This window comes from Jaculus jaculus, chromosome 6 (genome assembly GCF_020740685.1).
Source record: "Jaculus jaculus isolate mJacJac1 chromosome 6, mJacJac1.mat.Y.cur, whole genome shotgun sequence".
NCBI classification, from domain to species: Eukaryota; Metazoa; Chordata; class Mammalia; order Rodentia; family Dipodidae; genus Jaculus; species Jaculus jaculus.
Genome location: NC_059107.1, coordinates 67217235 through 67243310, shown reverse-complemented (window position 1 = coordinate 67243310; position 26076 = coordinate 67217235). Strand labels below are relative to the sequence as shown.

General features: G+C 41.3%; 1 protein-coding gene across 2 annotated transcripts in view; it reads left to right on the top strand.

Annotated features, from left to right (window-relative positions):
- The first annotated feature begins 486 nt into the window (after nucleotides 1-486).
- Nucleotides 487-26076, top strand: part of Pcyt1a (phosphate cytidylyltransferase 1A, choline) — a 92911-nt gene continuing 67321 nt past the window's right edge. The window contains exon 1 of one of the 2 annotated variants that reach the window (XM_004668332.2): nucleotides 487-629. The gene's annotated coding sequence lies outside the window, so the exon portion shown is untranslated. Of the gene's footprint in view, nucleotides 630-649; nucleotides 890-26076 lie in introns of those variants that run through there. The other variant, XM_045152147.1, reaches the window with a different exon arrangement.

The following is a 26076-nucleotide window of genomic DNA, read 5'->3' as shown; positions in this document are numbered from 1 at the left end:
TAAGTAAACAAAAAAAGTAAAAACTTCCTATGAAAAACAAAATCCTCCAAAGGTTTATTTCAGCAAAGGAAAACATTTCCGTCACCATACACCCTGGTCCATGTCCTCGGTCCTTTACCCCTGCTCAAGTAGCACTCAGTCGACTCCTGGGGAGCTCTTTTGTTGAGCCAACTCAGGTCCAAATCTCGGGACGCAAGGGTGCGAGCAGGCTTGGGTGTTCGCCGAGTGAATGGGCCTCAGGCGGTGACTGCCGGCGTGGTGGCGGGCGGCAGCCAAGAGCCGTGGCGCGTCTCCACAGGCCGCCCACCCGGAGGAGGCGCCGTCCCTCGCGCCTCGGTTCCGGGTGGACGCTGACCTTGGCCAGCCTCTGGGCCGGCGGCCCGTCCCTGCGCCCGCTGGGCCTCTCGGGAAGCGGAACTAGTTCTTCAGGGGTAGTGGTTTGCCCGGAGAAGTTTCGGTGGGATTGACAAGGGATAGCGTGCTGTAGGCGGGACTTCCGGCCCCGAATTCGGTCAGATGCTTCCCGGGCGTCTCCCTGCAACCTATTCGGCTCAGCTAGTCGGTGACGCGGCGCAGGGACGAAATCCGACGGGACCCGATCCCTGAGCGTGAGCTGCTGAGGAACCCGGGTATGTATGTGCTTGCGACTTTGTTGAGAAGCGAAAGCCAGGGCTGGGACTGCGAGGAGACGGACTGCAGAGTGGGTCAGTGACCGCGCGGGGAATGAAGCCGGGGCCGCGAGCCTACTGTGACTGCGATGCAGTGACAGCGAGGGGACTGTGACCCAGGTGGAGCTGCTTGTGAGGGCCGCGGCCCAGAGCAGCAAGTGAGGACTCTGACCTCGGACAGCACGAGGCAGAGGCAGGGGCTGCGACGGGACCATGACTGAGTAAGTACGAGGCCTTGGGTACAGGGGGACTGGAACAACAGCGCAGTTGCTCCAAGGAGACTGATCAGGGGGGATGGTGAGTAGGGTGACTGAACGAGATATGCAGCAGGGAACAAGAAGCACTGACTTTGAGGGCCGAGTTAGGAATGTAAGTTTAGTAATTGGGAATAGTACTACATTGGGTTGTGTTCGGCTAGAATGTGATTGAGTGACTGTGACTGGTCATAGGTTCGTAAGTGAAAGTCTGGGACTTAATCAGACATGAGTTTAGATTTTATGGACACACTTGTGGTTGAGAAACTTAACTCGATACTGTTACAGTTTCTTCACTAATGCATGGGAAGTTTTGACTAGATTAATGTCTCCCAAATTGTGAGTTCCAGTCTATTATTGGTTGTGAGTTCAGTTTAATGGATAGCACCCGTATTAAAAAATAAATGAAACAGACTAGAATAAAAATTGTCACTGCGAGGCTGGGAATGCAGTTCAGTTGGTTGAGGGCTTGCTTAGCATGCATTAGGTTGTAGGTTCAAACTCTTAACACCTCATAGAACTGGGCTTGGCAGCACACACCTACAATAATAGCACTTGAGAGGTGGAGAGGTTCAAGGCCAGCCTCAGCTACATAGAGAATTCAAGGTCAGCCTGTACTACAAAAGACCGTGTCTTAAAAAGCCAAAAGAAGAAGAAAGTTTCACTGTGTACAAATAGGGTATTGTTTCATGATTGTGCTTCCCTTATGTGTGTTTGAGATTATAATAGAAATTTTGTGTATCTTAAAATGTATAAACTAGGGTTGGAGAGATGGCTTAGTGGTTAAGGTGCTTGCCTGCAAAGCCAAAGGACCCAGGTTCAATTCACCAGGACCCATGGAAGCCAGATGCACAAGGGAGAAACTTTGAGGTTAGCAATAAGGCTTGGGAAGGGAACAGAAAACACAGAAAAAATTCTGTCAAACAGAAAATGTAGAAGAGGCAGGAGGATGGTGAATGTATATTTGAGGCCAGTCTGGACTATAATTCAGTCAGGACTGAAAACCTGTCTCAAAAAAAAAAAAAGAATAATTTGTTGCAGTAATAGTGCTAAATGATAATGATCATCATGGAGAGAAGGTGGGGAACAGAAGGATGATGCTGAGTGTCAGCAGCCATGACTAGAGTCTAGTATGGGAGAAGCTTTGATGTACAGGAGGCTGAGTCTGACACCTGGGAATAGTACTGCATTTGTGGGTACTCCTGATCAAGTTTTAACCGCTGCCTTTATTTCCTGTTCATGAGATCTATTAATGTTGCAGATAAAATTAACTGAAATGAGGGCTGGAGAGATGGCTTACAGTTAAGGCACTTGTCTGCAAAACCAAAGGACCCAGGTTCAATTCCCTAGGACCCACATAAGCCTTGAAGCACAAGGTAGTGCATGTGTCTGGAGTTTGTTTGCAGTAGCTGGAGACCCTGGTGTGCCCATTCTTTCTCCTGCTCTGTCTCTCTCAAATAAATAAATTAACTGAAACGAGTTTCTGTCTCATTCTCTCTGTCCTCTCTCTCTCTCTTTCTCTCTCTCATTTTCAAAACCAGGTCTCTTCTATGTAGCCCTGTCTGGCCTGGAACTCACATTGTAGCACAAGCTGACCTGGAATTCTTGGCAATCCTGTCATGATGCCCATCTCTAATTTCTCCTCTTTAACAGACTTTGTATGAAATACTACCAATTGTGCTACCCAGCTCTTTAAAAAAAAAAAAAAGAATAGAAGTTTGAAAGCCAGGCATGGTTGTGCATGCTTGTAATCCTATCACTGGGGAAGTTAAGGCAGGAGGATAGTGAAGTACAGGTCAGCCTAGGCTACTTTGTAACATATCACACACTGATTATCTAGTAATCATCCCTGCTACTGTGCATTTTATAGTAGGGAAAGAGCTCAGAAAGATTCTTACATGAACATGAGCTAGGAATGGCAGGGATAGTTTATGCTTGGCTAAAGAATGATTGGTTATACCTTTTATGTGATGATGGATGGGTACTTAACTGTTATTCCACATAATGAGAAAGAACTAGAATTTTTCTAGAGCAGAATATGTTTCAATATAGCTGACCATGGAAGAGGAGTCACTTTGGCATGGAGACTTCATTATGCCTTCTGGAGTATTGATTCTTTTTTTTTGCCCTAGTCCGATTTACACAGCTCCTTGAAAATCAGTATGATGAACAAACACAGTGGGCCCCACCTGGGTTTGGGCAATAGAGGCAGGAGAATCAAGAGTTCAAGGTCATCTTCAGTTACATATTTTGAGGCCAGCATGGGCTACATGAACTCCTGTTTCAAAACCAAAAAGGAAAACAGTATGATGACTTGACTGGCATAGAGTGACGTTTGTTTCCTCCTCAGCCTATGTTTTCTCTTTGCATAAACAAGTGAGGTTATATTTTTTTTTGGGGGGGGGACTAGTTCTTAAAGAGAAAGGTTTAGTGAGATAGAACCTTGGGTTCAGAAATCACAGCTTATTCTATCTGTTCTTAACATTGACTCGCTGTTATTATGGGATTATTTCTTTCACTTGTTTTAGATTTAGATTTCTAAATAATTAAAATATCTGTATTTTATGTTTAGCAAACCAGATTTATAGGTAGGTATAACAGGCTTTTTTTTGTTTTGTTTTTGTTTGTTTTTTGGTCTCTCCACCACTTTTGTTTTATATGTTGTAAGCACAAATTGAAAGTTTTAGTGGTTTGAGGCTTTCTGATTTGGACTAGGATAACTGCCAATGAACCAGGGGCACTCATAGATATACAAGGCTGCTATATTACATTCACAAGTATTTACAAACCACTGTTGACAGAGGGTTGCTAAAAATAGTGACTTACAGTTTTGCTCTATACTTGAGAAAATAATGAGTACATGATCTTTAACAGAAAAAGAGGGTAGTTTTTTAAAAAATCTTAATCTTAGATGTGATTATGTTTGCTTATTTTTTTTTGATCTCAGAACAAGGGTATTAAGACCATGTGTGATGGCCCCTTTGGTAGTATGATATAACCTTGTAAAGTCCCTTCTTAGAATAATGTTTGTTTTGTTTTTTTTGTTTTGAGATAGGGTCTCATTTAGTCTAGGCTGACCTTAAACTTGTGGTGGCAAAGCCTTTTTGTTTATTGCATCTTCTATGACTATTGTGGCTCATGGTCATAACTGAAGGAAACAATAATCTGTTAGAGGTTAGTGAAAATAAATATCCAATATTTTGGGTCCAAATTCATGGATTTCCTGAATTCTATCATGCACCCTACTGTAGAGATACAAATTTACAACTCTCTTTAGGAAGTACACAAGCTAAACAGTGATTACTCATTTAATCTTTATTTTGGGAGGCAGGGTAGGGGAAGAAAGGTTTGAAACAGGGTTTCACTCTATAGTCCAGGCTGGCATGGAACTCACAAAGCAATCCTCTTGCCTTAGCATCCTGAATTCTGGGATTACTTTTTTTTTGGTTTTCCGAGGTAGGGTCTCACTGTATCCCAGGCTGACCTGGAATTCACTCTGTAGTCTCAGGGTGGCCTCGAACTCACAGCAATCCTCATACCTCTGCCTCCCGAGTGCTGGGATTAAAGGTGTGCGCCACCACACCCGGCCTTTTATTTTTTTCTTTTTTTTTTAAATTAATTAGTTTTGTATTCAGCAAATACAGTCATTGGTACCATTATTAGGCTCATCGGTGACCTACCCCCTCCCCATTGGCCCCTCCTTGTTGAGTTATATGGGTTGTGCATTGTGGAGTTAGGCCACAGTTATGGGTAAGATAATTGTCTCTGCATATCATGACCCAACATGTGGCTCTGATGTTCTTTTTGCCCCCTCTTACGCAAAATTTCCCTGAGCCATGTTGGGTTCATTTGTGGTCTGCTTCAGTGATAAAGTGTTGGGGTCCTCTGAGGCTCTGGCTCTTTGATTTGGTAGGAGTCGATTTTTCTCTGTGTTGCTCTCCTTCTCCCTTGTGCTGGTATCCGGTTCATCAGGAAAACAACACCCTTGCTTGTTTCGCCAATTTTTCTCAGTTTCAGCCAGGGCCCTTTTGAGGTATGATGGGGTGGCTCTCTCCTTAGGATCTATATCTATCTGAAAAAGAGAAGCAGATTCTCCAACGGAGAGTAAGTTAGCACCAGGACAAATGAGATAACCCTTACTTTTTTATAGAGAATTTAATAGGTGTAGGCCCTCTTGTAGCCTATGATTGATGTTATCTTGATATTGGAGAGCGGGCTTATGTTTGGGTATGTTCTGATTTGTTTCCCAGCTTCAGCAATGGGTCCCATACCACTGAGGGGATCAGTTAGCCAAATCAAGAGCAGTTGGTTCCCCACCATGGCTGTGTGCCACTATTGCAATTGTGTGGGCATCACAACAGGTTATTTGCTGCTAATTGGGATTACTTTGATGAAGCTGCCACACCTAGTCTGAATGTTCTGATAGAATAGTGCAAAATAAAATTGTTTAGCTAGGAGTTGGCATGTAATGTGCTTGCTTTCCAGGTATGCACATGCTCGAGTGCCTGGTTTGATCCGTAGTACTATCAAAAAAAATTCTTTTTTTAATTCAGATGAAGAACTAGTAAAAGTGTCCCTTGTGGTTTTTAGGATAATCTGTTTTCTGAAATATCTTACTCTGTGGCCAGACCTAAGTATGAGCTTTATTTTGCTCCAGTGGCTAACCCAGGGTCTAATACAGTGTAAAAACCCTCTCAGTGTTTGTTGAATAAGAGTTTCTCTGGCTGGGTATGGTGGTGCACACCTTTAATCCCAGCACTTGAGAGGCAGAGGTAGGAGGATCGCCATGGGTTGGAGGCCACCCTGAGACTACATAGTGAATTCTAGGTCAGCCTTGGCTAGAGTGAGACCCTACCTCAAAAAAAAAAAAAAAAAAAAAAAAAAAGAGTTTCTCTGAAGAAATTAGGAAGAGGAGGAGATCAAGTTCAAAGTCAAGACCTTTTTTAAATAATTTTTTTATTATTTATTTTGAGAGAGCGAAAGAGAGGGAGGGAAAGAATGGGAATGCTAGGGTCTTCAGCCACTGGAAACAAACTCCAGACGCATGTACCCCATTTGTGTACATACACAACATTGCACATTTACGTCACTGTATGTTTGGCTATGTGGGACCTTGAGTTCTTGAGCTACTCATGCAAGCACCTTAGCTGCTAAGCCATCTTTCCAGCCCAAAGCCAGGATCTTAGATGGGGTATTTTACAGGTCTCAAAAATTAAGGTGTGGCTGGGTGTGGTGGTGCATGCCTTTAATCCCAGCACCTAGGCGGCAGAGGTAGGAGGATCACTGTGAGTTTGAGGCTATCCTGAGACTACATGGTGAATCCCAGGCCGGCCCGGGCTGGGGGAGACCCTATCTTGAAAAAAATAAACAACAAAGAAATTTGAGGTATAATGTTAAACTGTAGCTCAAAACTAATCAGATGATACAGGTTATGTTATGAAATTCACCTTTATATTTAGAAATTCCAAAATTAGGTATTCTTTTGACTATATTAGTTAACTAAGCTGTAGCAGACATATATTAGAAAAGTATGATATAATTTCTTGAAATAACCCTGTTCCAGGCTGGAGAAATGGCTTAGTGGTTAAGGTGCTTGGCTGTAAAGCCAAAGGACCCAGATTCGATTCCCCAGGACCCACATAAGACATGCACAAGGTGGCACATGTGTCTGGAGTTCGTTTGCAGTGGCTGAAGGCCCTGGCATGCCCATTCTCTCTCTATCTGCCTTTCTTCTCTCTCTCACTCAAATAAATAAAAGAAATATTTTAAAATTTTTTTAAAAAGAAATAACCCTATTCCTAGTACTGTCTCATATTATATCTAGGTATCATTATTGATGAACTGGCCCCTATCTTCATCTAGGATCTGAGCTGGCAAACTCCTGTTATGGGCTAGATAGCAAAGATTTCAGCTGGGTGTGAAATCCCAACACCCAGGAGGCTGAGGATTGCTGTGCATTTGAGGCCAGCCTGAGACTACATAGTGAATTCCAGGTCAGCCTGGGCTGCCTCAAAAAAACAAACAAACAAAAAGTCTCAGACTTTTCAAGTGGTACAGTCTCTTGCAACTTCCCAGCCTTGCTGTTGGAACCAAAACAGCCTTGAAGAACACATTAGTAGATGAGCATGGCTATGTTACATTATAACTTGAATTATAAAAACAGGTAGTTGGTCATGCTCATCCTCAGTTTAGGAGGTCTGCTGGTTATTGAATTTAGTCCCCTTTTTCCTATTTGGATTAGCCATATTGTCATAGACAGTTACACGTTGCTGGTATGAGCTTGCAAACAGACACAGGTTATGGGAGGAACAGGATTTATTTCAGTCTTACAAATCCAAGGGAAGTTCCATCACTGGTGGAAGAAGCTGGCCCCCTTTCACAGATCCAAGCAGAGAGACAACCTCACAAGAAGCACCACAAACAAGCAAGTACAAACCCCACAGCAAAACAGCAGGGACCCAGGCAGAGGTCAGACTTCTCTGTATACCTTTGGGCTAGAAATCAGATCCCCCTCCAGTGATACCTCTTCCAGTTAGGTGGTTAGAAATCCAACTTTTAATAAGACACCTGAGTCTATTGGGGGATATACATTCGAATTACCACACATATCTTCCCTTAAATTGCAAAGGCCTTTCCATAAGGGGCCTATCCCTGCACTGTTATCTGCTGAATGCATAGCAGATGGCATGATTAATGAATATGAGTATTAATGCACCCTTGGAATGTAGAACATAGCTCTTAGACCTTATTAAGTACAGCCATGGTAGAAGCAGGTAAAGAGATCGCATATGAAATAAACTTGTTTATTCAGATGGGAGAATTACAAACAAAATACAAAGAAAAATTCATCTCTCCTCTCTTGCAGCTAGTTCTCTTTGGTAACTAATCAAATTTGGGTTAGATTTTTAAATATATGATGCAACTTTGTATTATTTAGGGTGTCACATAGTTTAGGAAGTAGAGTTCACCTCCTCTTTTGCAGAGTTGCTTGCTAGATCTAACAATAAGTTAAGTGAAGGGTTTGAGTGGGAGTCTCTAACACTATATACGTAAAGGAGCCTTTTATTTTTAAGACACAAGCACATGCATGTGGAACCTAGATTTTGTCTCCTTCAGGACATTCATATTGAAAAATAAAAACCTGTGGCTAGTTCTTTCTTTAGTATCTCTTCACTGCTACCCTACCCCCTCCACACACACACAATTTCCACTTCTGTAGCTAAGTTGATGTATCTAAGCAGGCATCTATTGGAATACTGAAGAATAAGGCCGAGAGTGTGTAGCAGAGTGAGTCAGCACAAGTGCTGCCACATTTTGTGACTCCAATAAAAGTAACAGGCACACATACTATCTTTTGTATCTGGAGAACATTTAGGAATCCTGATACAACTACTAGGCTGGGTGATGGTGGGCAGGAGGTTGGCATTCATGTGCACATTTAGAATCTTTGCATGAAATGAGAATTTCAGTGACTAAGATAAGATGACTTATTTAGAGACTGAATAAAAAGTGTTAAAAGTGAGGCTTAGCTGGGTGTCGTGGTGCATACCTTTAATCCCAGCACTCGGGAAGCAGAGGTAGGTGGATATCCGTGAGTTTGAGGCCATCCTGAGACTACATAGTGAGGTCCAGGTCAGCCTGGACTACAGTGAGACCCTACCTCAAAAAAACAAAAAACAAAACAAAACAAAAAGTGAGACTTACAAATACTGAAATTTGCTGCCAGTCCCTTCATCTCTCTCTTTTTTTTTTTTTTTCTGGTTTTTCAAGGCAGGGTCTCACTGTATCCCAGGCTGACCTGGAATTCACTATGCAGTCTCAGGGTGGCCTTGAACTCACAGAAATCCTCCTTCCTCTGCTGGGATTAAAGGCCATGCCCAGCTGTCACGGTTCTTTTGACAGACTTTTCTGGAGGTAAACCACTTAAGGAAACAGGACATTTCTACCCACCCTCATAGACTGTATGAAGGAAGTTTTGTGTTCTATCTCCAACTTTTCCTTCTGACTCATCCTGCTTAATATAGGTGCCATTGCTGGAAGTGAGGATCCATCTGCAAAGCATTAGATGATCTGCTGCCCCACTCTTACCTATATAACTGATAGACCCGAGGAAGTGCCATTATTTCCCAACTTGATCTCCCACTGAACAAAGAAATATATGGATTTGTGCAACTTTTTCTCCTCTTGAATAGTTATTCAAAGTCACCATTTCAGGGCCACCACTGTACCATACTTGAATTTTAATGCTTTATTCAAAAACTGTAATTATAAAAAGAGGGCCTGAAAAGTATGATCCCAAAAGTATTACCTCTTATTATTGAAGTAACCTTGTTGGTTTTTTTGAGGTAGGGTCTCACTTTAGCCCAGGTTGACCTGGAATTCACTATGGAGTCTCAGGGTGGCCTTGAACTCAAGGCGATCCTCCTACCTCTGCCTTCCAAGTGCTGGGATTAAAGGTGTGCACCACCATGCCCAGCTTGAAGTAACCTTGTTTTTGGAAGTAATTATTCAACTGGCTATGGGCAGTTGTGAATGTTGTAAAGATGGTGAATTAAAAAGGCTTAATGATATTCATGTGTACTTACTGTTTTCCAGTAATTTTCTCTATAGTTTCAGTAGCAAAGTTGTGTGCTTGTGGCATCTACTGAGAACATTAGGGAAACTAATGTGTATCATACATACATACATTTATATATACATGTATATAGTGTGTGTGTATGCATATACATATACATACACACACACACACACACACACACATATATACACACACACACACACACACATACATACATATATATAGTGTCTGGTGTATAAGTTAGTAGATACTGGATGACATGTGGGTGGTCTAAGCGGGCTGGTGAAAAATGAGAAAAACTTGTTGGACATGGTGGCACACTCCTTTAATCCTAACACTCAGGAGGATCATTGTGGGTTTGAGGCCATCATCCTGGAACTACAGAGTGAGTTCCAGGTCAGCCAGGGCTAGAGTGAGACCCTGTCTCAAATAAAAAAAAAGGAGAGCAAAAGTTTATACAAAATAGTAATTTTAAAGGAAAAGTTTGAAGATTATCTCTTTGTAATTTATAAATTTTAAAAATAACATTGTTATGGAATGTCTGTGATGCTGTTTGAATATTAAATGTCCTCAAAAGGCCCCATATTGAAGGTCCCCAAGTTGTGGCACTGTTGGGAGGTTGTAGAACTGTAGGAATTGGGGCCTAGTAGAAGGAATTCAGGTCATGGGAAGGGTTGCTCTGTAAAGGGGATATTGGAAACCTAGCCCTTCCACTATCACTTTGCTTTCTGGCTGCCATGAAGAGAGCAGGTGTCCTCCATCATACGCTTCTGCCATGATGTACTGGGCTGCAGAAGGTCCAAAGCTACAGAGCCAAGCTGAAACCTCTGCAGCACTGAAGCCCGAAATTGAGAGCCAGAATAAACCTGTTTTTCAGTTTTTATATCAGGTATTCAGTCATTTATTCACACTGACAGACGTCTGACTAGCAGTCTGTAACCAGGTGTTTTCTATTAAGAAAGTAGATAAGAAAAAGAAGCCTTTTACACTAAGACCTAAAAAGCATTAGTATGTTTGTCCTAAATCCAAATGATCTTAAGATATCAGTTTAAGGTAAAATATATAATGTAAAACACAAAAGTTACAGTTAGAAAGCAAATCTATGTATAAGCAGATAAGAAATAGCATAAATAATATGAAATAGTGGAAGTAACCAAGGTTACTTTATCCTGCAAAGCTATCCATTCAAATAGATGGAGAAATAATGACATTCCATGACAAAAGCAGGTTAAAGGAGTATTTGAAGACAAAACCAGCTCTACAGAAAATACTTGATAGAATCCTCCATGCTGAAGAAAAGGAAAAGCACACAAAGAAGGAACCTAGAAAAAACAAGCAATACTCAAATACTAGTTAATACAAGAGAGCACAGGTAGAACCAGAACCACAAAAAAAAAAAAAAAAGGCAAACATAAATACACACCTTTCAATAATATCTCTGAATATCAATGGCCTCAATGCCCCAACAAAAAGACATAGGTTTGCAGACTGGGTTAAAAAGCAGGATCCGGGCTGGAGAGATGGCGTAGTGGTTAAGCGCTTGCCTGTGAAGCCTAAGGACCCCGGTTCGAGGCTCGATTCCCCAGGACCCATGTTAGCCAGATGCACAAGGGGGTGCACGCATCTGGAGTTCCTTTGCAGTGGCTGTTAGCCCTGGCGCGCCCATTCTCTCTCTCATTCTCTATCTGCCTCTTTCTCTCTCTGTCACTCTCAAATCAATAAAAAAATCTTTAAAAAAAAAAAAAAAAGCAGGATCCTACAATTTGTTGTCTCCAAGAAACTCACCGTACTACAAAGGATAGACATTATCTTAGGGTGAAAGGTTGGAAGACGGTGTTTCAAGCAAATGGGCCTGGAAAACAAGCAGGGGCTGCTATCCTAATATCTGACAAGATAGACTTTAGTCCAACGTTAGTCAAGAAAGATAAGGAAGGTCACTTTATATTGATTAAGGGCACACTCCAACAGGAGGACATTACAATCCTAAACATATATGCACCTAACATGGGAGCCCCCAAATGCATCAAACAAACACTATTAGACTAAGGTCACAGATAACACCAAACACAATGGTGGTGGGTGACTTTAACACCCCACTGTCATCAATTGACAGTCATCCCGGGAAAAAATAAACAGAGAGGCATCTGGACTAAATGAGGTCATAGAAGGAATGGACCTAACAGATATATACCTTTCTAATTTCTTAATATAGGCACTTAAGGCTATAAAGTTACCTCTTATACCTGCCTTCATTATGTCCCAGAGATTTTGGTATGTTGTGTTCTCATTATCGTTTGACTCTATAAATTTTTTGATTTCCTTCTTGATTTCTTCATTGACCCATTCATCATTTAGAAGTGTATTGTTTAGTTTCCATGATTTTGTGTATGCTCTATAGCCTTTCTTGCTACTGATTTGTAGTTTAATTCCATTGTGGTCAGATAGAATGCAAGGAATTATTTCAATTTTCCTGAATTTGTGAAGATTTGCTTTGTGTCCTAATATATGGTCTATTTTAGAGAATGTTCCATGTGCTGCTGAAAAGAATGTATATTCTGCAGCCTTTGAGAGTGACAGAGAGAAAGTGAAAGAGGCAGATAGAGAGAGATTGAGAATGTGCATGCCAGCGCCTCCAGCCACTGCAAACTAACTCTAGATGTGTGTGCCCCCTTGTGCATCTGGCTAACATGGGTCCTAGGGAATCAAGCCTCAAACTGGGGTCCTTAAGCTTCACAGGCAAGCGCTGAACTGCTAAACCATCTCTCCAGCCCAATTTCTAGCTTTTAACACATTGTGTTTTGATATTATGCAGGAAGTTACATCATTTTTTCTGAATTTATAAAGGCATGTTTATGCCATAATATTTTATTTTGGAGAAGGTTTCATGGGTTGCTGAGAAGAATGTGTATTCTGTAGAATTGGGGTGGGTTATTCTGTTGATGTCTGTTAGGTGTAGTTGATCTATGGCCTTGTTAAGCTCTATTATTTCCCTGTTGATTTTCTGCTTGGATGATCTGTATATTCATGATAGTGTGGTATTGAAATCTCCTACTATGATGGTATTGGGATTTATTTCTGGCTTGCTGTCAAGTAGGTTTTGTTTTATAAAATATGGTACACCTGTGTTTGGTGCATATAGAATTTTGATTGTGGTGTCCTCTTGTTTGATCATTCCCTTATGAGTTAAAAGTGACCTCCTTTGTCCTTTCTGATTACTTTTTGTTTGAAATCTATTTTGTCAGATATTAACATAACCACACCCACCTGTTTCTTATTTCCATTTGCTTGGCATATGATTTTCCAACCTTGCACCTTGAGGAATTATCTATCCTTAGTGGTGAGGTAGGTTTTTTGTTGTTGTTGTTTGTTTGTTTGTTTTTTTGAGGTAGGGTATTACTCTAGTCCAGGCTGACCTGAATTCACTATGTAGTTATGTAGTCATCTCAGGGTGGCCTCGAACTCATGGCAATCCTCCTACCTCTGCTTCCTGAGTGCTGGGATTAAAGGTGTGCGCCACCATGCCCGGCTGAGGTAGATTTTTGAAGAAAGCACATAGAAATTTCCATTTTTCTGATCCACCCTATATTAACTTAACATGTCTTTTGATGGGTGAGTTAAAACCACCATTATTTAAGGTTATAACCATGAGATTCAATTTAGTCCCTGCCATGTTGGAGGCTGGGTGGGGGTTCAGTGCTTTCTTGGGCTCTGTATGTGTTTATGCCGGCTCTAGTTTTAGTTACTGTGTTCTTCCTCATGTTGGCTCTTGAAGTTTATTTTTCAACTTTTCTTTCTGGATAATTCCTTGAAATCCTCTCTATAGGTTTGGCTTTGTGTTCATATAATTGTAGAGCTGGTTTTTGCCATGGTAAGTTTTCCTTTCACCATCTATTATGAGGGATACTTTTACTGGATATAGTAATTTGGGTTGGAAGCCCAGTGTTTTGGACTGAAGTGCTCCATTACAACCCCTTCTGGTTTTCATTTAAAAATCTGAGGTAATTCTGATGGGATTGCCTTTGTACATAGTTAGTTGTTTTTCTCTTGCTGCTTTTAGCACTCTCTCATTGTTTTTGTTGTTTACAGTTTTAACTATGATGTGCCTTGGAGAGTTTCTTTGTGATCTGGTCTGTTTGGTGTTCTGTGACCTTCTTATATCTGGATGGGTCTCTGAGTCTCTTTTTTGAGAGAGTGGGAACATTTTCTTCAATAATTTTGTTGAATATGATCTGTATGCCTTTGGTCTGAATTTCTTCCCCTTCAGGTATACCTATGATGTGGATGTTTGATCATTTTAGGGTATTCCACAATTATCTCATATTCTATATAGATTTTTTGAGCTTATCAAAGTTTTTGGACTCCTGAATAATTTTTCTGTCTTGTCTTCCAGATCTGTGGCTATGGCCTCCACATGACTAACTCTTTTTTTTTATTTTTATTAAAATTTTTTTTTGTTGTTTATTCTTATTTATTTGAGAGTGACAGACAGAAAGAGAAACAGACAGAGAGAAAGAGAGAACGGAATGGGTGCGCCAGGGCTTCCAGCCTCTGCAAACAAACTCCAGATGCATGCGCCCTCTTATGCATCTGGCTAACGTGGGTCCTGGGGAATCGAACCTCGAACCGGGATCCTTAGGCTTCACAGGCAAGCACTTAACTGCTAAGCCATCTCTCCAGCAACCTCCACATGACTAACTCTTTTTTTTTTTTTTTTTTTTTTTGGTTTTTCAAGGTAGGGTCTCACTCTGGTCCAGGCTGACCTGGAATTAACTCTGTCATCTCAGGGTGGCCTTGAACTCATGGCAGTCCTCCTACCTCTGCCTCCCGAGTGCTGGGATTAAAGGCATGCGCCACCACGCCTGGCTATGACTAACTCTTTTAATGAGGCTTTCTACAGAGGCTTTATTTGATTTTTGTTTTCTATTGAATTTCTTTATTGTGTCCATCCCTTTGTCAAGTTCCAATTTCAGGTTATAGTTTCATTTTCTTGATGCTTCTTGGAATTCATTCTTGCATTTACTCATTTCTTCATTAAGATTAATCAGCTGGTTATTGAGCTTCTCTATTTTTGACTCACCTTATTCATTTATTGAGGTCTGTCTGATTTTCCTCAGTTAATTTAAGCCTAGTGACAAAAGCTGTATGCTGTAGAGGTGATTCTGTTGCATTTCACTTATGTGATTGTTGGTTTTTTGATTTGCTTCCAGTTCAGTGATTCACTTGGTTAGAGTCACATATGTTATTGCATTTTCATTTTGGTATTCTATTTTTGTTGCCTCCTCTGTGTTTTCATTGGAGATTTCCATTATGGAACTAGGCAACCTTGGTGGAGATCTCACATTTTTCTTTTTTTTTTTGCCTTAGGTGGGGAGTCTACCTATCTCCAGGTAAAAGTTGTATTTTATACATCTGGCATTATGTGTGTCCTGGGGAATCAAACCCAGTTCCTTTGGCTTGGCAGGTAAATACCTTAACTACTGAGCCATCTCTCCAGCCCAAAAGTCTTACTAAGGAGGAAGCAAGTATTTGCCCATGTAGGACCTTCAGCAAGTGGCACCTCACTCATTCCAAGTTCACAGGTCCCAAACACATCTGTACCTCACTTGCCCCAAGTACACAAGTCCCCAAGCACATAAGCCCCAAACATATCTGCACCTCATCCGCCCTGAGCCTACAGGCCCTAGGCATGCTGATGCCTCACCAAGTCTGATCCTCAGGCCCCAAACCTGCTGGTTCCCCATCTGGTTCCAGTACATAAGCCCTAAGCAAGCTCTCCTGATCCTAGTGCAAAAACCCCAAGCAAGATGGCACCTCTGCTAGTCCAAGCTCACAGGCTCTAAACACACTAGCACCTCTTAACATAATTTTAAAGTTCACTCTTTATAGAATTTTTTTAAAAATTTATTTGACAGGGAGGGTGGGGGAAAGTATGCCAGGGCTTCCTGTCACGGCTATGAACTCCAGACACTTGCCCCACTTTGTACATCTGACTTGGTATGGCATGGTAGCTTGAATGTGTGTCATTCCCTCCCCCCCCCCCCGCATTGACTCAGGTGTCTTATTAAAGCTTGTAACTTGGGTCTCCAGCTGCCTGGCTGAAGGAGGTGTCACTAGGGGCCAGGTACAGGAGCACCCAGCCCTAAACTGTGTTTGGAGGCAGATCTGAATTCCATCCCAGAGGTATAGAGAGCAGTCAGAACTATAACAGTGTCCCTGCTTGCTTCTGGTGGTGGCTGGTGGTGATGTTTCTCTCTGTTTGGATTTATGAATGGGAGCCAGCTTCTTCCACCACTGATGGAACTTCTCCTTGGATCTATAAGTTTAAATAACTCATTTCCTCCCATAAACTGTGTCTGTTTGGAAGTTTACCCCAGCAACATGAAGTTATCTATAACATTATGGATACTGGGGAATTGAACCCAGACTAGCAGGCTTTGCAAGCAAGGGCCTTGAACTGCTGAGCCATCTCTCCAGCCATAAAGTTTACTCTTGAGTAATTCAAGAGACCTAAGATAGAATTGTTAAGAACAGGTTACTGTGTTAATTAAAGCAATGTGTGGTACCTTTAGAATTATTTTTATCCTTCATATCGATATAGTAAAAAGTCCATATATATATATATAATTTTTTTTTTTTTTTGGTTTTTTGAGGTAGGGTCTCACTCTGGTCCAGGCTGACCTGGAATTAACTCTGTCATCTCAGGGTGGCCTTGAACTCATGGCAGTCCTCCTACCTCTGCCTCCCGAGTGCTGGGATTAAAGGCGTGCGCCACCACGCCCGGCAAAAGTCCATTTTTAATCTAAAGCTAATCATTTGAAAATATTTCATGTTTTAATGTGTAATAAATATCCAGAAACTGGCAAAGTCTTCCTGGACCTTGCTTCTTTAGTAGGTCATAGACTGTTGGTTTCACTAATGGGAACTTAGATTAAGAAGAATACAAGCTGGGGCTGGTGGCTCATGCCCATAACCCCAGCACTCAGGAGATAAAGTCAGGGAAATGCACTACTTTAAGACCATGCTGGGCTTCATAGTGAGACTGTTTCAAAAATTAAAAAAAAAAAGATAGAAAAGTAAGGAGAGGAAAGGAGAGAAGGAAGAAATGATACTTTATATCTGGAAGAAGTTAAGTATGGTAAGGGATTCTTGAGGAGCAGACATTAAGAAATGTTGAATGTTGTTGATTCATGGAAAAGGGAGACCTGAGAATCATAAGCATTGTATCTTTATACATTTGATGGTATGAATAACACTTTCTGTGTTGTACCACATGGAACAGAACCAGTCTTTATGGATTGAACCTGCTTACTTCAGAAGACAGATTTCATCTAAGAGGGAAAAATGACTTTTTTTTGTCGCGCCAACAATAAAACCCTTGTATATGCCAGGCAAGTGCTTTGCCACTGAGCTACATATCCCCAGCTCCAATAATAATTTCTGTTGTGGAGGCTTATGTTTGAGACAGAATATCCTTCTTTAGCCCAGACCAACCTCAAATTCACAGTAATCCTCCTCCTACTTCAGCCTCCCAACTGTTGGGATTTTAGGCATAAACCACTAACCATACCCAGCTAAGAAAACTTTGTTTTGTTCTTGTTTTTTTTTTTTTTTTTTTTTTTGAAATAGGTTATTGCTGTAGTCCAGGCTAGCCTGGAATTCACTATGTAGTCTCAGGGTGGCCTTGAACTCATGGAAATCCTACCTCTGTCTCCAAAGTGCTGGGATTAATGGCATGTGCCACTATACCTGGTTTAAGAATAACTTTTTATGGTTATTGCATTGATGTATATTAGCCCATGTATCAAAGTAAATTTCTTACGAGATAGTAAGCTTCCTGCCTTTAATTTTTTTTTTAATGTGGGTTGGAGTTAAGCAGTTAAGACACTTGCCTGCAAAGCCAAAGGACCCAGGTTTGACTTCCCAGTAGCCATGTAAGCTAGATGCACAAGGGGGCACATGCATCTGGAATTCATTTGCAATGTCTGGAGGCCCTGGCACGCCCACTCTCTCTCTTTCTCTACCTGCCTATTTTTGTGTCTCTCTCAAATAAATAAATAAAAAATATTAAAAACATTTAAATGTACTCTTTTAAGTTGTTATTCTGTTTTGAGAAGCTACAGGCAAGTTTCTTTAGCCAAATCTGTATATTTCTTTTTTCTAAAACCTGAGAACAGTGCTAATATTTTCACAAAATAAAAGATAAGATGAAAACTCATGAGGTATTTTGATAACTTTTAGGAATGCCAAACATATTTATGACTACCTTTCAACCTTGAAACATATGATTATTCTCTTCCTCATATGTCATAAAATATTTTTTCTCTAGAACAAAGATGTTGAGAGAAAAGAGAAGAGAAAATTTTCTGTTATAATTTCAGGAATTCTGTTATAGTTTCAGGAATTGCCTTTCGACTTTTGTGACATTTGACCAGTTCTGTCTACTTGAACTTCTTGTCCTCCATGACTTCTCAGATTCAGTGCAGACTCAGACTGTTATCAGTAGGTTCTTTCAATAAATCATTATATGAAATATATTCCAAGCAGGTTTTGCTTATAAAATCAAGTAATTTCACTGTAGTTCTGCGAAACAGAGGGTATGAAATTTTTCTCAAGCTCTCACATGGAATTTAACTGTAAATTGGCATCTCTGTGTATTGCTACAGCTGTTATTATAGTTTTGTCTCAGAAATATATCAGAAAGTTTCTACACGTTCTGTCTTGTCTTGAGCTTTTTCTGTAGTTCAATGCTATCTCTAGTGAAAATCTCTGTTTGCATGCAAAAATATAGTGGGTCTTGAGGTTCTCAGTCTTTTAGCAAGTAATTCTAATTTGTAAGAAGATTTTTATTGGGCTGAGGTTGTATCTTCATGAAGTGCTTGCCTGTGGCCTTAGGTTCAATCCCTAGCACACACAAAAATATTTTTTATATTTAAAGTTTACTCTCTGTATTGTCTAATCATGAATCCATGTTTTATTGCCTGGACTTGTACAGAATAAGTCTCTGCCTAATCCAACAGCACACATACATATATGTAAAGATAGTTTTCAAGTACCTTCTTGTACAGTCAAGAATTGTACTAACCATTATGTTTTCTGAAGCCCACTGAGTGATTTCTGCCATGACCATGTTCCTACCTATGTCACCTTTTGTGCCTTGGTTTCCTCATTTGTAAAAAGTTCTGTGAGAACTTAGATACCCATGCCAAAGAGTTGTGAGCATAAGATTTTTTTTAAATTTATTTATTTGCAAACTGAGAGAGACTGAGAGAAGAGAGAATGGGCATGCCAGGTCTTCTAGCTGCTATAGATGTATGTGCCAATTTGTGCATCTAGCTTTATGTGGGTAACGGGGAATAGAACCCAGGTTGTTAGGCTTTTCAAATAAGCGCCTTAACATCTGAGCTGTCTCTCCAGCCCCAGCATTAAATAATAAGGTGCTGTCATGGCTCATTAGTTAAGACTTGTCTGCAAAGCCTAAGGACCCAGGTTCAGTTTTGCATTTGGACCCCATAGGCACATAAAGCCAGATGTACAAGGTAGCACATGTGTCTGGAGTTTGTATGTAGCAGGCTTATCTTCTTTCCTTCCTTCCTTCCTTCCTTCCTTCCTTCCTTCCTTCCTTCCTTCCTTCCTTCCTTCTTTCTTTTTCTTTTTTTTTTTGCTTTTCGAGGTAGAGTCTCACTCTAGCCCAGGCTGACCTGGAACTCACTCTGGGTGGCCTTGAACTCACGGTGATCCTCCTACCTCTGCCTCCCGAGTGCTGGGATTAAAGGCATGTGCCACCACACCCAGCTGGTTTATCTTCTGTCTGTATCTGCCTCTTTCTCTCTCTTCTCTTCTCTTCTCTTCTCTTCTCTTCTCTTCTCTTCTCTTCTCTTCTCTTCTCTTCTCTTCTCTTCTCTTCTTTCTCTCTCTTTCTCTCTCTCTCTCTCTCTCTCTCTCTCTCTCTCTCTCTCAAATAAATACATAAATTATGGCTGGAGAGAAGGCTCAGCAGATAAGGTGCTTGCCTGTAAAGCCAAAGGACTCAAGTTCAGTTTCTGAGGACACATGTAAGCCAGATGCACAAGGTGGTACATGGCACATACATCTGGAGTTCGTTTGCAGAGGCTAGAAGCCTTACTGCTCCCATTCTCTTTCTCTCTCTCAAATAAATTAGAAAAAAATTTTAAGAGTCCCTTTAAAAATAAATAAAAGAAATATTCTTTTTAAAAAAGTTTTAATAATTTCAGAGCATTTTGACATATTGGCATCATAATTGCTCCTATTAGTATTAGTAGTGCTTTGTTCAAAGCTTAACATCAAACTAGCAAACTTCTTGATAGCATAGTGATTTTTGTGGAATAGGGGTATAAATGGGGGAGATAAAGCTAACTTCATATTTTATATTTATAATGTTAAAATATACTTTTTAAGAGTTTTCTTGTCTTTATTTTATTTTTGTTTCTTCAAGGTGGGGGTCTCATGTTAGCCCAGACTGACCTGGAACTCCTAGACTGGCTTCAAATTTGCAGTGATCCTCCTACCTCTACCCCGAGTTGTAGGATTAAAGGCATGTGCCACCCACCACCCATACTGACTTGGGTGTTTTTTTTTTTTTTAAGACAGAGTCTCATGTACCATTGACTACCCTTGAACTTATTCTGTAGTAAGGATGACTTTGAACTCTTGACAGATGTATGTGTATCACCACACCCCATTCAGAACTATACTTTTTTGGAATAGTGATTATGCTCTTGGTTTGGGTATGTTTTGAGTGTGACTCCCTCACTGGTTCATGTGCAGAAATTTAATCCCTATTGTGAGATATTAGGACAGTGTAAACTTAATTTGACTGTAGTGTTTACAGGTGGGATCTTTGGGAGGTGTTGCAGTCAGCTTCACCTTGCTGGCAGTAAACACCTGACTAAGAGCAGCTTCTGGGAGGAAAGGGTTTATTTTGTTTACAGATACAAGGGGAAACTCCATGATGGCAGGGGGAGACAATGGCAAAAGCAGAGGGTGAAGATCCCGTTCTAGCCAACATTAGGTGGATAACAGCAGCAGAAGAGTGTGCCACATACTGCCAAGGGGAAGCTGGCTATGCCACCCATAAGCCCAACCCTAACAATACACTGCCTCCAGGAAGCTCCAATTCCCAAATTCCCACCTGCTGGGGACCTAGCATTCAGAATACATAAGTTTAAGGGGGACACCTGAATCAAACCATCACAGGATATTAGAATTAGATAGCGTCATCAGTGTAATGGGGTCTTGGGAGTTCAGGAAGAGTTCTTAAACTCCAAATCCTGGGTTTTCTTTTAATCTGTTTTTAACAAAGAATTGAAATTGGCTGAGAAGGATAGATTATAAACCATTACAGTTATTCAAGGGAGTTCAGGGGAGTCCATGAATCAAGGGAGGGGTTGGATATACCCATGTGGCCTGAGAGCCCATGCAGGAAGCTGAGCATGGGCATGGAGGGAAATGTGGAAGGGGTTTTCACAGGGGAAGTTAAAAGGCCAGAGTTTAAAAAACCAAAAGGTAGCTGAGCATGGTGGCACACACCTTTAATCCCAGCACTGGGGAGGCAGGCAGAGGTAGGAGGATCACCCCATGAGTTTGAGGCCACCCTGAGATTACTTAGTGAATTCCAGGTCAGCCTGAGCTACAGCAAGACCCTACCTCAAGAAAAACAAAACAAAACAAAACCCCTAAAAGGTAATAAGACAGTGAAGAAAAAAAATACCTCTCCCCACTCTGGCAGCTGTTAGAGTGGAGAGAGACATGGTCTTACTGGTACTGGGATCCTTAAGACTCAGGCTTTGAGAGATAAGCAGCCAAGATAGAGAAATAGATGGACCCCCCCCCCCCACACACACACAGCCACCACCATAAGCCTCTATTTATAATTTTATTGTGGTGGGTTTATGTGAGTCTGAGAGTGAGCTGATTGGTCTGGACTCAGGAAGAGGCCAGCATATCTGAGTGTCCTGACATCTCTTTTTTTTTTTTTTTAAATTTTTATTAACATTTTCCATGATTATAAAATATATCCCATGGTAATTCCCTCCCTCCTGACATCTCTTTTGGTTTCCTTTTTGGGCCCTGTTCTATGTGACTACTTAAAAGTAAACCTTAATGACTAATTCATTCTCAGTCAGGATGGAGTCCCAATGGTTGAGAACTAATAGCTTTAAACGATAAAATTTAGGTCTGGACAGATGGCTTAGTGGTTAAGGTACTTGCCTACAAAGGCAAAGGACCCAGGTTCAATTCCCCAGGACCCACATAAGCCAGATGCACAAGGTGGCACATGCGTCAGGAGTTTGTTTACAATGGCTAGAGGCACTGGTGTGCCCTTCCCCTCTCTCTGCCTCTTTCTCTCTCAAATAAATAAAATAAAATATTTTAAAATAACAAATTTCATAACTTATTTAAGGCTTGTTGAACAGGGTTTCATGTAGCCCAGGCTGGCTTCCACCTTCCAAGTGCTAGGATTACAAGTGTTGGCCACAACATCTGGCTAAGAAGAGGGATTTTATTTATTTTCATTTATTTATTTTAAACTTTTATTTTAGAGAGAGCGGGAAGGAGAAAGGCAGATATATAGAGAGAATGGGTGCACCAGGGCCTTCAGCCACTGCAAATGAACTTCAGATGCATGTGCCACCTCGTGCATCTAGTTTACATAGGTCCTGGAGAATCAAACCTGGGTCCTGTGTCTTAACTGCTAAGCCATCTCTCCAGCCCTATTTATTTATTTTTATTTACTTATTTGCATGTAAAAATACTTAGCATGCAAGAAAGAGGGAGAGAAGGAGTGGAGTAGAGAGGCACCTTTTGCTACTGCAAACAAACTTCAGACACATGACATCTCTCTGCATTTAGCTTTACATATATACTGGAGCATTAAACCCAGGCCAGCAGGTTTTGCAGCAAGCACCTTTAGCCACTGAGCCATCTCTCCAGCCTAAAAGAGGGATTTTAGAAAACACATGTGTACACACATGTGTTCCCCATCTGTTGCCATGTAAGGTCCTGTGCCTCACCAGGACTCTAAACTAGCAACAATACCATTACTAGCTGTGAATCCTTGAACTTCCAGGCTAAACTACAAAGCTCCTTTATAAGTCAACCCAGCTTCAGGCTCTTTGAGAAAATAATTTTTAACTTGTGTTTTATTTTAATCAACAGAAAATTATTGTGTATAGTGGTATACACTGATTTTTTTATTGTGGTGTTAGACTTTTGCATGTGAGACAAGTGGTCTGCCATTGAGCTACAATTCTAGCCCTTGATTTTGTGATATAGTATATAGTTCAGACTGGTCTTGAACTCATGATTTTCTGCATTTGTCAACCAGATGCTGGGATTACAGGTCTGCATCACTGTACCTGCCATACTATGATGTTTTTATGCTTATTTTGGAATGGTTAAATCAAGCAAATTGACAAATCCATTATTATCTATTTGACAGAAAGAGGCAGGAGAGAGAGAGAGAACACGGGCATGTCAGGGCCTCCAGCTGCTGCAAATGAACTCCAGACGAATGTGCCACCTTGTGCATTTGGCTTATGTGGGTTCTGGGGAATCAAACCTGGGTCCTTTGGCTTTGTAGGCAATCGCCTTAACTGCTAAGCTATCCCCCAGGCTTCCTTTTAGCAATTTTTCAATAATGTATTATTATTTATTATAGTATCCTTTTAAAAATATTTATCTATTTGAGAGAGAAAGAGACAGAGAGTGGGTATGGTCACACCAGAACATCCTGCCACTGCAGACAAACTCCAGATGCAAGCACCACTTTGTGCATCTGGCTTTTACGTGGGTACTGGGAAATTAAACCCAGGCTGGCAGGCTTTGCAAGCAAGCACCTTCAACTATTGAGCCATCTCTTTAGCCTATATCCTCCTTTTGAGACTCCACATGTGAGATCATGCAGTATTTGTCTTACTGTGCATGGCTTATTTCCTGTAGCATAAATGCCTTCTGTGTTCAGTTTGCACATTAGAAATTATGTCATAACATACTACCTTGCTCACAGTAAATGCTCTTATATTCTTGACTGTCTCATTTTCTTGGTTTGCTTGATGCCAAGTGTTGCAGTCAGGTTCACATTGCTGGTAGAAATCATCCAACCAAGAGCAAGGAGCTTGTGGGAAAAAGAGGTTTATTTTGGCTTGCAGGCTCTAGGGGAAGCTCCATGATGGCAGGGGAAAACAATGGCAGGAGCAGAGGGTGGACATCACCTCCTGGCCAACATAAGGTAGACAATAGCAACAGGAAAGTATGCCAAACACTAGCACGGGGAATCGGGCTATAATACCTATAAGCCAACAATATATTGCCTCCAGGAGGTGTTAATTCCCAAATCTCCACCAGCTGGGAACCTAGCATTCAGAACACCTAAGTTTATGGGGGACACCTGCATCAAACCACCACACCAAGTTGTGCATTTTTCATAGTAGGCTTTTTTCACCTTGAGAAGAATTGAATGGATATTTCAAATAGAGTCCTATGATATGCAAATTAGAAATGGGCTGATTAGACATTTTTAGTCGACCTCTCAGATCAGTGAGAATAATTAACAGTAGTGAAGAAAGCCTCTGCTCATCTTCATTGGAAGACTCTGTTGAAGATACTGCAACTTCTTCCATACTTTGTGTTTATAATTAAAAGAAGTTTCTGGGAGGAGTTCATCTTTCACTCTACACTAATATTTCTTTATGTCAGACTAATATTAACTGTGACACATAGGGTGTCACCTTCAGTCTTCCTAATAATTAGGTCAGATTTCTTGTAGGTCTTGTCACATTGCCATATGGATTTTAGCTGGGGGAGGAAAGTGAGGCACAGTGGCAGTTGTTTAGGTGAGCCCCTTCAGGAGGGCTTATAAGAGGCAGCAGCCGGAATGGACTGTCCTTATTCTGCCTGGCGTATGTATTCCACATTAGCTCTGAAGAATTTTCTCTGTGCCATTACCTGAAGCAGAAATGACAGTTGATCATATAGTTTCCCCTGCACTCCCCCCGCCCCCAGTTTCTGCATGATTAACCTATTTGTGTAAACTATATTGTCCAAGGAAATGCAAATATCCCTGCAGGGGTTGGAGAGGTACCACAAGCCAGCATAACATCTAAACAGCAAACATTGTCTCATCTGGCCTGTGATAGCTAGTTGCTAGAAGCTCTCTGTAAATTATGTTATAAAAATACCTACTGGAGAAAGAGTCTAGGTGGAGTTTTAGTAGATGAGTGTAAGGTTCAGGAATGACCAAGGACCACAGAGACCACTCTGAGGCAAGCATGGAAGTTTTTTATTCAGGGGCAGGGATGGGGGCATGAGCTGCCAGGACTGACTCTCAAGAGCAGAACAGTCAGTCTGGGGTTACAGATAGTGGGCTTTATAGGTTTTTACAATTGGGGGAAGGTGGGAAAGGGGGAGGAATTTTCTTGTCAGGGCAGTAAATTTCTGTTCTTTTACATTAGCCATATGGAGAGACCAGGACTGACTTGGTGAGAGATAAGGGGACAGTGAATCTCTCATCTCAGGGTGAGACCGGAAGTGACCTGGTGAGAGATGGGTGGTAAATCCTGTACTTGGGGCTTCATTCTTGAGGAATGTGGATGATCCATTTCTTATATCTCCCTGTAGCCATCCTGTGTTTTTTTTTTTTTTTTGGTGACTTCCTTTTTTTTAAAAAAATAATTATTTATTTATTTGAGAGCGACAGACACAGAGAGAAAGACAGATAGAGGGAGAGAGAGAGAATGGGCGAGCCAGGGCTTCCAGCCTCTGCAAATGAACTCCAGACACATGCGCATCTGGCTAACGTGGGACCTGGGGAACCAAGCCTCGAACCGGGGTCCTTAGGCTTCACAGGCAAGCGCTTAACCGCTAAGCCATCTCTCCAGCCCTGGTGACTTTCTTTTTGGGAAGCCCATTTTGACCTAACAATGAGTACTCTGAATCAGCTTGAGATAGTTACCCTGAAAAGGGAAGTGGAAATGAGTACTGAAAAGAGAGTAGACATTAAACACACACAACTGCTATGCTATTCCATAGTTTTCATAAGGCTAACTCTGGTAGAATGGTTTGTTTCAGAAATCTAAAATATTTATAATTACGAAGATCATGCTTTAGCCCAGGTGTGGTGGTGTATACTTGTAATCCTAGTATTCGGGAGAGTAAAGCAGGAGAATTGCCACGAGTTCCAGACCAGGCTGGGCTACAAAGCATGATCCTGTCTTACCACCCACCCACGAAAGACCATGCTTTAAACCAGAACTTTATAATAACTGTCCATTTAAAAATATTTTCTCTCTTCACACCAAAGTCATATTGTCTTACACCAGAGATCAGAAAAAGAGTAGTTGTGAGCTAGGTTTGAAAGTGCACACTTGTAATCTTCACACATGAGGCAGAGGCAGGAGGGTGTGGTAGTTTATTTCTTGTGAATGCTTGGTTCCCAGCTCACAGCAATTTGGGAATTTGAGCCTTCCTGGAGGTGTGTTGTTGGGGCAGGCTTGTAGGTGTTATAGCCAGCTTCCCCTTGCCATGTTTGGCACGCTCTCCTGCTGGCTGTTGTCCACCT